General features: G+C 43.2%; 1 protein-coding gene across 8 annotated transcripts in view; it reads right to left on the minus strand.

Moving 5' to 3' along the window:
* The window catches only part of GRID2 (glutamate ionotropic receptor delta type subunit 2), an 857916-nt gene that overhangs the window by 689752 nt on the left and 155827 nt on the right, over nucleotides 1-12337 (minus strand). The window lies entirely within an intron of this gene.

A 12337-nucleotide genomic window follows, 5' to 3' on the forward strand; every position in this document is an offset into this window, starting at 1 on the left:
ATTCTCTGTTGTGACTCCCCAGGGATTCTCTGTTGTGACTCCCACCTGGTGGAACAACCTTCCTAGTGAGGTCAAAAAGTCTCCCATATGCTCAGGTGACTAAATAAGGCTTTCATCAATGTCTGAGGAAATTAAGGAAATCATTGTAAATACTATATTGTTTTTAATACCTCATTCTCAAATTCTGTAATCGTTTTATTACATTGTTTGTTGCATGCCACAGAATGTTTCCTTGTTGCATTGTTCTCCAGTCTTGTAATGCTGCTTGATTTCTCTGCATGTTACTGTTTTTTGTTTGTTTGTTTTTTAGTGTACAGGTCACTAATTTTTTTGAGGGGTTGCATGTATTGTATGGGGAAGGAAGATGACATGATACAGCCCAACCTCATCAGATCTTGGAAGCTAAGTGGGGTTGGTACTCAGATGAGAGACTGTTTTGAAAGCCTCCACAGAGAAAAACAATGGCAAACCACCTCTGCTTCTCACTTGCCTTGAAGGCCCCTTGCTGAATCATCATAAGTTGGCTTGACGACACTTGCATAAATACAGAAGTACTAGACCGTTCTTGTTTTCACTTATAACCTCCCTTGAGACTCAGAAAGATGAGACTATAAATCAAGGAAGTAAATATATAAAGAATTTCCCCTTTCCTCTGAAGAGGCCAATCTTCTGTTCCACTAACACCCCCCCCCCTCCACACACATTTCATAGGTCTCTCTGAGCTACAGCAGGGAGGGGAAATAGCAAAGTCCTGTCCTGTGAAGTCTATGGAGGGTTGGATAAACCCCAATATCCTAGATGCACCTTACCGTTATTTGCTGAATACAGTTCTGTTGCTTCCTCAAACCACTACTATTGAAACAACCCAAAGCAACCCATTCTCCATTTCTTACTTTGTAGCATTGTAGAACACCAGCACAGGGTGACAGTTGTGGCTAGCATAACACTAGATTAGCTAACAGAAGGGAAGCAAGGACAAAATGATTTGCACAGCAAATTAAGATACTAGATAATACTTTTCTCACATCTCCTTCAGAAGCAGTGAAACAACTGCAGAACAGGAGTACTGAAGCCTGTTGAACGACAACTACATGTAGGCATTGAGCAGAGAGAATCTGGCTTATGCAAAATGAGATTTTCTCCCAATTGCCTCTTGTCCAAGGGCAATTCCTTTTGATTTTTTTGGAAGTCTGCTTAACTCCTATGAGAAACACCTCATGTAGAAAATAGCATGGAAGGCTGCTCAATGTCTCATCCAAAGTGGAAAGCACTGAGAAGATGGGCAGATGAGTTGCCAGGAAAACTAGCTGTGCAGAGGTTGAGATCTTGACAGTCTTCCTAGCTCCAGCTCAGAAAGGATAGAGCCAGGATGTTCTAGTACAAATAAGAGTCAACATAACAGTCCAGGAGTAGAAGGGAGAAATAAGAGAGCTAGAAATAGGGAAGTGCTTCACCACCTGGGGATATATCTGGAGATAAGGAGAAGAAAATTGGAGATGGAGACCCTAGAAATGTCATTTGAAGAAGCCATTCAGCGCTGGGTGTCCGAATCAGAAGACCTTCATTGGCATATAAAGAAAGATGACTGAAGAAGAAAAATACATTTAAAGCATTAATAGTTCTACAGTTACAGGATCTCATAGACAGCTGTACAAAAATGGCAATCGAATCAATAACTTGAGAGTTGTTTCCTAATACGAAAATGATCTAAGTCTCACTGGGTGTCAAGCTGATATCTGCTCAGAAGAAGAGACTGCACTGTAAGCCCCTGATTTCCTTGACTGAAGTCAAACTAAACGTTGAAGGTGAGAGGTTAGGGAATTCTCCTTTTCACCAGGGAATGGAAATTCTTCACAATTCATGTACCGGAAAGGAAGATTTTAAAATGATATGCCTAAGGGTTTTGTTTTCTTTCTTTGCAAATCTTACTTTCTTGAGGGGGGCAGGCCTAAAAGTTTCTGCAATTATTTTTTAGTCTTTTCCGTATTAGCCTTCAGGGATAGCCAGAGGTTTAACTCCCAAGAATCTACCACATCATGCTTACCCAGGGACTATGAAAAAATGTTTTGAAAGGAAGAGAACCTCAAGAAGGCTTCTCTACCTTAGCCACAAGGACTGGAATCAAATGCCTATAAACAATACCATAATTTGGTTCTACATACTCTTGAAGGCGGACTGAAATCATAACCCACAGGGAATGCCTATCAAAGCAACAGATGACAAAATTACACAGCAGGACAAAATAAGGAAGGCTGCAATATCCTTTCACTATCAATCACAGAGAGTGTATCACATTACTCTTTAATCCCTCGGCTTCACGAGAGAAGACAGGCATCTATACATCCCTGGGTAATAACATGATACCAGATAAAAGAGAAATCAATCACTTGTTGAACTGCAGATTCAAAACAAAACAAAAAGTGATAAGTCAATCTGGCTCAGAAAAGTTGGGTTATCTGTAGAAAGGGACCTTGAGACAAAGAGCAATACACGGTGTGTCCATGCAAAAAACCATGGTGTGTCCATGCAAAAAAAGGCTGCTACAGAGATACGTGACATAGACAACATTCAATGACAAATCTGAACATAGTAGCAGAGCAAAACACAGCATGAGTAAATTATGGATGTGTGTGTTTTTTTTAAGTGTTTTGCTTAAATTTGACTCCTGATCCAACAAATGCTACCTCAAATTCAAATCTCCATGCAAACACTGAAAAACATGAAAATTCAGGGGAGTGTTAAGCACTAAGGCTAAATAAATGTTTACATAGTAATTGCTGGGTAAAGTAATATACCTAAATTATAGCTTTGTAAGGATGGAACGGTGAAAATCACATTGCTGAACTCCTTTTCCTACAGAACAATGCTCTGTACTGAAGTATTTTTGAACTGTGCTTTTTTCAAAGTACCATGTTTACTGTGACTAAGATAACAAAAAGCAGGGAAGAAAGAATTAAGCACAGTATAAAGTACTAACTAAATTCAGCTGTCAAATAGATGTCATACATGTAAGCTTAAAGGTTACGTTTTCCATATAAAAACTAAACTAGCTTGATTCTGCTTACTTAAATGATACTACTCATTTAGCCTATAGGTTTTGAGTAGTACCACATCTGCATAAACCCAGCTACACTATTGTATTAAAATATGTTTCTACTCACTATTATGTGTGAAAAAAATGCAATAGCAAAGTAATCTCCAAATCTCCCCCAGCAAAAAGCCTCCCCAATTTTTCTCCCAATGATGCACCTACCATCCTTCCTAGCTCTGTTCAAGTCTTTACAGATGTAATAAGGCCTTGCCGATATGAATGGGCAAATGTTGTGCCAAGCTCTGCAGATTTCTGGAGGCACCATGCTTTCCGCAGTGCATACATCCCTTGGACCACCCAGTAGGTTCAGAATGCTGCAGGCAGGATATTGACCGGAGTGGGTTAGATTCCACTGTCATACACTAGCTTCAAAGATGTTTCTGAGACCAACTCAAGCTGCTGGTGTTGATGCTTTAAAAAAACTAAATGGCTTGAGACCAGCATTCTTGAAGGACTGCCTGCTCCCATATAAACCAACCTGACTTCTAAATTTAACTTTCAAGGCCCTTATTTGGGTGCCCCTACCTTCTGAGATTATTCAGGTAACAACCCTGAAAAAGGGCCTTCATGGCACCAAAACTATGGAATTGCCTCTCAAAGGATATTCATTTGGCTTCTTCCATCACTGTATTCTGCCTGTACAAACTCATTTTTGTGTTTCATCTTGGTATTTCCTCAATGATCCCTCCTGTTTTAATTATTTAATGCTATAAATATATATTCTATTGTGTTGTTTTGACTGTTTTCATAAACTAATTTTAGGATATGTTTCCATAATATCCTGTTTTAGCTGTCTTGGTAGCTCTCACTGGGCAGAAAAGCAGCATATAAATTTTGTGAATGAAATTAAAAATAAATCACTAAATGGGCAGGCCCAATCCCTGGAATCTTTCAAATTTAATTAATATCCTCTCTCAGCACAGACCTGATCTTGTGGGAAGGGCCCACTTGACTGACCTATAGAAGAGAGAGAGTGAAAGAGGGAGAGAGAGCAAGCGAGAAAAGTCCAGGATTGACTTACCTCATGACCATAGAAACGATACATCTCCTAATAGTACAACCCTTCATAGCCAGATTTAACTCACACTTTTATCATTGGTTGAACACCAAGCTATTAATTAAACTTGTATGGAACAGTACTATTTTTAAAAAGTTGAGAAACATTTATATTTTAATTCCGACCCCAAAGAAAGATGACAAATGGAGTCTCATTTGCCTGAATGGGCTTTAACCTTATGGCAGATGGACCACTGCTCTTTTCCTCAATATGTGGGAATGACTCACTCCCTTTCATTGACAGAAGGTTTAGGACCAAATTACACAAGCCATTGCCCATCCACAGTGAGAGCCTGACGCTGAATTAAATTCCATATGGTCTCCGCAGTTTGTTCTTAAAATATTTACTGAACAAGCAAGGATGTCTAGTAAATACCATCAGCATTTGACAATTGTCTTAATGGAATGCATTTATGTAGCATAATGAGGACAAGTTTCTAAATATCATAATTCATACGTGCTAAGGAAATAGCATTTCCTAAAAGCAAGGGAAGCAGAGCACCAGCAGTTAAAATTCAATAAGTAACGTATTTTTTTCTGCTGCAATAATCCTTTCAGGACCATATAGGCATATGTTGGCCAACTTCATAAGGGGGGAGGGGAGAATCCTTTTCTTACAGTCTTCATCAAATCCTTCCCATTCATTTACAAAATTTAGAAGAAGAAGAGTTGGTTCTTATATGCAGCTTTTCCCTACCCGAAGGAGGCTCAAAGCGGTTTACAGTCGCCTTCCCATTCCTCTCCCCACAACAGACACCCTGTGAGGTGGGTGAGGCTGAGAGAGCGCTGATATCAAGGTCACCCAGCTGGTTGCATGTGGAGGAGCGCAGAATCGAACCTGGCATGCCAGATTACAAGTCCGCACTCCTAACCACTACACCAAACTGGCTCTCAGTTTACCTGCCAATCAGAGTAAGGAATACTGATGACTTAGAACCATTTAGCTGACTCTACATAATGCAACTTCATATATTCACCTTCTCTCCACCTTATGCTTCCCTGGATGCTATCCTACCTCAGCCCAATGGTAATCTCTCCTCTACAACATAGGCTGCCTCAAGGTGAAATCTCAGGCCTGTTTTTATTTCTCTGTTCCAGGCAAGGGACAGGCATGCAATACTTTAGCTTCCTTCTCTGAGCATGTATAATGTTAATGTTTGCTGGATCGGGGAAATTTGGTTGATGTCATTTACTTGGATTTTAGTAAAGCTTTTGACAAGGTTCCCCATGATGTTCTGATGGATAAGTTGAAGGACTGCAATCTGGATTTTCAGATCGTTAGGTGGATAGGGAATTGGTTAGGGAACCGCACTCAAAGAGTTGTTGTCAATGGTGTTTCATCAGACTGGAGAGAGGTGAGTAGCGGGGTACCTCAGGGTTCGGTGCTCGGCCCGGTACTTTTTAACATATTTATTAATGATCTAGATGAGGGGGTGGAGGGACTACTCATCAAGTTTGCAGATGACACCAAATTGGGAGGACTGGCAAATACTCCGGAAGATAGAGACAGAGTTCAACGAGATCTGAACACAATGGAAAAATGGGCAAATGAGAACAAGATGCAATTTAATAAAGATAAGTGTAAAGTTCTGCATCTGGGTCAGAAAAATGAAAAGCATGCCTACTGGATGGGGGATACGCTTCTAGGTAGCACTGTGTGTGAACGAGACCTTGGGGTACTTGTGGATTGTAAACTAAACATGAGCAGGCAGTGTGATGCAGCGGTAAAAAAGGCAAATGCCATTTTGGGCTGTATCAACAGAGGCATCACATCAAAATCACAAGATGTCATAGTCCCATTGTATACGGCACTGGTCAGACCACACCTGGAGTACTGTGTGCAGTTCTGGAGGCCTCACTTCAAGAAGGACATCGATAAAATTGAAAGGGTACAGAGGAGAGCGACGAAGATGATCTGGGGCCAAGGGACCAAGCCCTATGAAGATAGGTTGAGGGACTTGGGAATGTTCAGCCTGGAGAAAAGGAGGTTGAGAGGGGACATGATAGCCCTCTTTAAGTATTTGAAAGGTTGTCACTTGGAGGAGGGCAGGATGCTGTTTCTGCTGGCTGCAGAGGAAAGGACACGCAGTAATGGGTTTAAACTTCAAGTACAACGATATAGGCTAGATATCAGGAAAAAGTTTTTCTCAGTCAGAGTCGTTCAGCAGTGGAATAGGCTGCCTAAGGAGGTGGTGAGTGCCCCCTCACTGGAAGTCTTCAAGCAAAGGTTGGATACACACTTTTCTTGGATGCTTTAGGATGCTTAGGGCTAATCCTGCGTTGAGCAGGGGGTTGGACTAGATGGCCTGTATGGCCCCTTCCAACTCTATGATTCTATGATTCTATGATTCTATGATTAATATCCCTCCAAAATGTTATAAAAAGGGAATCAGAGGGTATGGTTTCCAGGATATTACTTCTGGGAATATTTTGGAACCCACACTTTTTTCTCCCTCTTATTCTGTTTTACAATGATTGAAAAATAAAATAGTATTCAAACTTTTAGTCCATGCCTCAGGACAGCTGCTACTAGTCAGAATATACAACATTGAGTTTGATAGATCAATGGTTGGATTGAGGAAAAAAATGTTCACAGTCAGAGTAGTTCTGCAGTGGAGTAGGCTGCCTAAGGAGGTGGTGAGCTCCCCCTCACTGGCAGTCTTCAAGCAAAGGTTGGATACACACTTTTCTAGGATGCTTTGGGCTGATCCTGCGTTGAGCAGGGGGTTGGACTAGATGGCCTGAATGGTCCCTTCCAACTCTATGATTCTATGATTCAGTAGTCCCACCACAGTGCACTAATTATTTCCAGTTTTTTAGCCTAGCATATTTTTTAAAAAATTAAGGTAAGAGAAAAACCTGGGAAACATCTTTTGTAGGCAGCTGGATTAGAATTTAGCCTGCTTCTGGAAGTCAATTTTGGTGCTAAAGCAGAGCTATGGATCTTGTTAGTTAAAAGCCATGCATCTGAACACATGCAAAGTCATTCTCAGTTCTGTTGCTGAGAGAGTTTCTCTTCAGCCAGTGTTCAAGTCCCTAGCACATTCTCTGACGGGAAATTATGGAACTGCACCATCTACAAAACTCAAGTTTGACCCTGCTGTAATTTCATGAGCTTCTTGATTCTACATATTTTTTCCTTTCATTTGTATTTCTCTGTACAGTTCCTGTTTATTCATTACATTTTTCTTCAAAAGCAGCAGCAGCCCACTAACAAACCTGAGCAAGTCCGATCATTGTCTAGACAGAGGAAAAGGATTTTGCCTTAAAGCAAGAAAAAACAAACTTGTTCAAAAAAGACTCGGGAGGAAGGGGAAATGCACAGAAGGTCGGTCCCCAGGTCATCTTAAAACTCTACAGCAGGGGTAGTCAAACCTGTGGTCCTCCAGATGTCCATGGACGACAATTCTTATATGCCAGCAAATGCTGGCAGGGGCTCATGGGAATTGTAGCCCATGGACATCTGGAGGACCATAGGTTGACTACCCCTGCTCTACAGGATAATTCAGATTAAGACTTCCTCCACTACCACCACCACCTTAAGCAGCATTTAGTCACTAGCTCACATCCTTGGGAGCAGAAGACACTGCCATCAGCATGGGGTGGGGGAACGTGGACAATGTTATCTGAACCTCTACCTTGTCCAGGATGGCTGCCACACAGCAAGGATCCTCCATTTGGCTTCTACATAATCCTGGCTTCCACCTTTGAGCAGCTAGCAAAGGCAGGGGCTGTAGAAAGGTGAGGCTTTGGAGGCTGGCCAGGGGCCATAGACCTACTCTAAAAGTGATGAAGAACCTACAGCATGAAAGAGGCTGTAACTTATGGGGATAGACTCCTCTCAATAGCTGGAATGAGATTCAAAAGCAGTTGTTAAGAAGGAAGCAGGCTTGAAGAAAACAATTCCTTTGCACAGGTCTTCCTGTGCCATCAAAGCTAGTCTACACCCCCCCCCCCCAAACACACAGCAAAGAAATTTCAAACACACTAGAACTGCGATCTCTATTGGTAAGAAATCTTAACTTCCAAACTTTCTCACTGTGTCCTGATCCACTGGAGAATCACAACTAGCTATTCCGTAGTTTAGCTGGAAGGAAGGGCTCTGTCAGTATAGAGAGTGAAATACAAATAATGTTGCTATAAAGGAACAACAGCAACACTGATCTACCATATAACAATACCAAAAAGGTTTGACTCTTATCAACATTCAAAATTTAAATAGGGCTAATACAGTACTAAGAGCCTCTTGTGGCACAGAGTGGTAAGGAAGAAGAAGAAAAGAAGAAGAGTTGGTTCTTATGTGCCGCTTTTCCCTACCCGAAGGAGGATCAAAGCGGCTTACAGTCACTTTCCCATTCCTCTCCCCACAACAGACACCCTGTGGGGTGGGTGAGGCTGAGAGAGCCTGATATCACTGCTCGGTCAGAACAGTTTTATCAGTGCTGTGGCAAGCCCAATGTCACCCAGCTGGCTGCATGTGGGGGAGTGCAGAATCGAACCCAGCATGCCAGATTAGAAGTCCGCACTCCTAACCACTACACCAAACTGGCTGTCTGAAGCTCTGACCAGGTGACTGGGAGTTCGATCCCAGCAGCCGGCTCAAGGTTGACTCAGCCTTCCATCCTTCCAAGGTCAGTAAAATGAGTACCTAGCTTGCTGGGGGGTAAAACAGTAATGACTGGGGAAGGGAATGGCAAACCACCCTGTATTGAGTCTGCCAAGAAAACACTAGCGGGTGTCACCCCAAGGGTCAGACATGACTTGGTGCTTGCACAGGGGATACCTTCACCTTTAATACAGTATTAATGGGATGATGCCAGATGAACACTGAAAGAGACAAAGACAGCACACAAATATAACATGACTATATCAAGTTCATGGCAAAGCCAGTATTAAATCAAGCTGCCACTCCTTCAACATATTTCAAGTGTCAAAATCAGAGAATGCACATCAGGGACATTTGCTCTGCAGGTAATCAACCAGCACTCCACTTTAGGACTATAAAAGTGGGGTTTCCAATAGACTGTTTGCTCCCATAGACACGAACCTATTAAGGGTTCCATCAGAGGCCCCACTCTGGGCGTCCCCATCTTTTGATTTGGATGGGTGGCTATCAGAATGGAGCTCTTCCACTTGTGGAACTTCATCTATTTGTCTTGCTACCTAGCACTCTCAAGTTAATTTTAGGGTTGCCATCCTCCAGTTGGGACCTGGAGATGTCCAGGAATGACCTCGTCTTGCGGAGATACAAGATACTTTTTTTAAAAGCTGGGAATTCAGAGAAACCGCTACACTAATCAGCAGTGCTGGTGTTATCTAGTGTTGATATTTCCCCCAAAAGCTCCCTTCTCCACTGCTTGGTGGCAGAATTGGTTGTCATGGAGACAGGGAGGGGGGCGGAAATGGCTGCCCTATGGGTCAGAAAATCTGCAATTCCCATTCACAAAGCAGGCCTTACTATAACCCTTCCCAAGACTCTGCAGTAAAGCAGGTTTGATAAGGATCAAAGAAAAGCCAGGAAAATCCCTGGAGGAGCATAAATGCAATACTGTGTGGAGAATTTGGTGGCGAGGGGGGAGACACAAACTTCCCATTAGCATTAAACTCAGGGGCATATAACTAGGAGAGTATCTAGGGAACATTATGCCTATAGCAATCACTGAAATTGCACCCCTCATGGGGGTGGGGGAGAAGATAGTTGAGTACCTGGAAACTTGTGCACACCCTCAGACAAGTTCTCTGCAAAAGTATATTATATAATATACATAATATAATATATATAATAAAGACAGCAGCTGCAATAATCACAGCAGTCTCTTGCTTGACTAACCAAGTCCAGAGTTCTGTTAGTTGTAAGATATGCATAACTGAGCTCTCATACGCAGAAACCCCACTTGCCAGTGCGTCACAGTCCCATAACAAGCCACCTCCATCTCTCTCCTCCTCAACCCCCATCCCTTTTCTTCTAACGCTCTTTGACCCCTCACAAGACCCCCCCCCCAAGGGAAGGGCTACTAGCCTAGAATCATCCACCAACCACCCTTTCTCTTTATCTTCCCACAGGTAGTGAGAGAAGTCTACAAACATAAATGTTTGCACCTTGTAAATTGGCATGGGGGCAAGGGGAAAGATAAAAGGTAGTTCTCACCCCCACCCCATTGAAGCCTTCCCTTTCAGCCCCTTGTAGAGGGAAAGGGAGGCACTTTTCACCAAGGACTCCCTTCTTCAGTAGGCCTACGCCATCCTCTACAAACTGCAAACTTTCCTCATCATGGAGACACAGCAAAACTTTACCCAAGTCCAGCTGGGTTTTCTTCCCTCACTTCTACGCAGAGTTGCAGCCCCTCCAGTAGACCAGGAGACTCACCACAGTAGCATCTTGGGGACACCAAGAGATGTCATAATATCCTCTCTCTTCTCCCCCGCCCCAGCTTGGGAGTTATCGGTATGTCCTGGACCTCCCTCTCTCCTTCCCCAACTTATTTCTGGATAGGATTAAACCCCACCCTACCACCAAGCTCGCCCTTGCCAAAATGTGAGATTTTTCAGAAGCTGCCTGGCCCAAGATCAGAGTCCAGAGTGACCCAGGACTGCTGGACAGCATGAAGCTCCACTTATTGCTGCTCTGTGGCGTTATTCTTCCATGAGCAAGCCAAAACCAGGAAGGGGGGGGGCCCAATCCATGAAAACAGCAGCAGGGCAGAGCAGTCAAAGACTGAGGAGCCCATGAGGGGAGGGACAGCCGAACTGCAGAGCCTCTCTGCCCAGATAGCAGCTTCTCAGATTGCTGCCTTCCAAGCAGGTCGGAGTGCTCAGCTGGGGCACCCAGCTTAAAGACACCTACTATTGTAAATTTGGCTCATGTCCCAGCTGGAAGAGCAACAGGACTTGCCAGATGTCATGTGTTCCATAACCACCAGCAGAGTGCACAGCGTGCATCTGCTGTGCCACCTGCACAAATGTGCAGAAAGTAGCTCAGGTTCTCCTGTGCACCCCATCTTGAATGGTGCCCAGGGCTGCCATACTTTAGATATGCTATTGCATATAACCCACACTGCAGAGACCTTAGTCATTGTGGTACTCCAGCTCTTTAGTGAGGGGGTTAACTGTCAATAGAAACCTTTAGAAGCCTCAACTGCCTTACTTTTGTTTGGCCAAATTGAACTAGAACAAAGGCAGCTTTTAACAAGTAATCAGGTAGTAATTGAAGGTGCTCTTAAATGCAGAACAACATGCAATTAAGAAATGGAATATCCAAACACTGAATTGTAAATTAATGCTGTCAGGTATTAGGGCATTAGCACACACTGCCTTTGTTTGACAGCGGGAGAAAAAAAACATTTTGGAAATGAAAGGCAACAGCTCTCCTGCAGCCAGCCAATTCACCCTAGGCTTTGGTGTATGGCAAACTGCTCTCTTTGTTTGTGATGTTCGCATCTTAACAGAATTAAGACTTGCCCCTAGGACTTCGGCTCCTGCAATCCATGTAGTCAAAACACACTCCGTAGTGCACCGAATGGGTGCCAAAGTGCCATGATACCCTTTCAAATGCAGATGGGAAAAGACAACTTGCAATCTCGTTTCAGTGTAATTTCCTCACCGATTTTCTTTCTGCTTTGTCTCTGACCGGTTGGCATAACCTGGTCCCCTCCAGCAATAATTCCATTAACGTAGGCCCCGCTTAAACCTTGCTGCTAAAGGAACTGTCACCAAATATTACCTTGAAAGGATCAGCTCAAAGATCTTTCCATACAACCCCACCTGGGTTTTTATTTCCAAACTACAATGTTCTACTCCCATGCTTGTGCTAGGATGTTCCCCCTCCCTTTCTCTCCTGAGGTTAAGACCCATAGTAAATCACCCTCTCCCCACAGCTTGCATGGCTAAGAAAATCAAAACAGTTGTACATGTAGGGGCTCCCCCAGATCAGCTTATGACATACATTGGAGCAGAAAGAGAAGACAAATCCTGATTAAAGTCTCTTTACTAAATTGGTAGGGATGTCAGCTATGGGTTGGGAAATACTTGGTGATTTTGGGGGTGGAGTCTGGGGAGGGACATCAGCACAGTATAATCCAACAGAGTCTACCTTCCAGAACAGTCATATTTTTTCCAGGTGAGCTGATCTCTGTTGCCTGGAAATCAAACCCAGGAGATCTCCAGCCATCACCTGAAAGCTGGCAACCCTAG

This window comes from Paroedura picta, chromosome 10, assembly GCF_049243985.1.
Source record: "Paroedura picta isolate Pp20150507F chromosome 10, Ppicta_v3.0, whole genome shotgun sequence".
Classification (NCBI taxonomy): Eukaryota; Metazoa; Chordata; class Lepidosauria; order Squamata; family Gekkonidae; genus Paroedura; species Paroedura picta.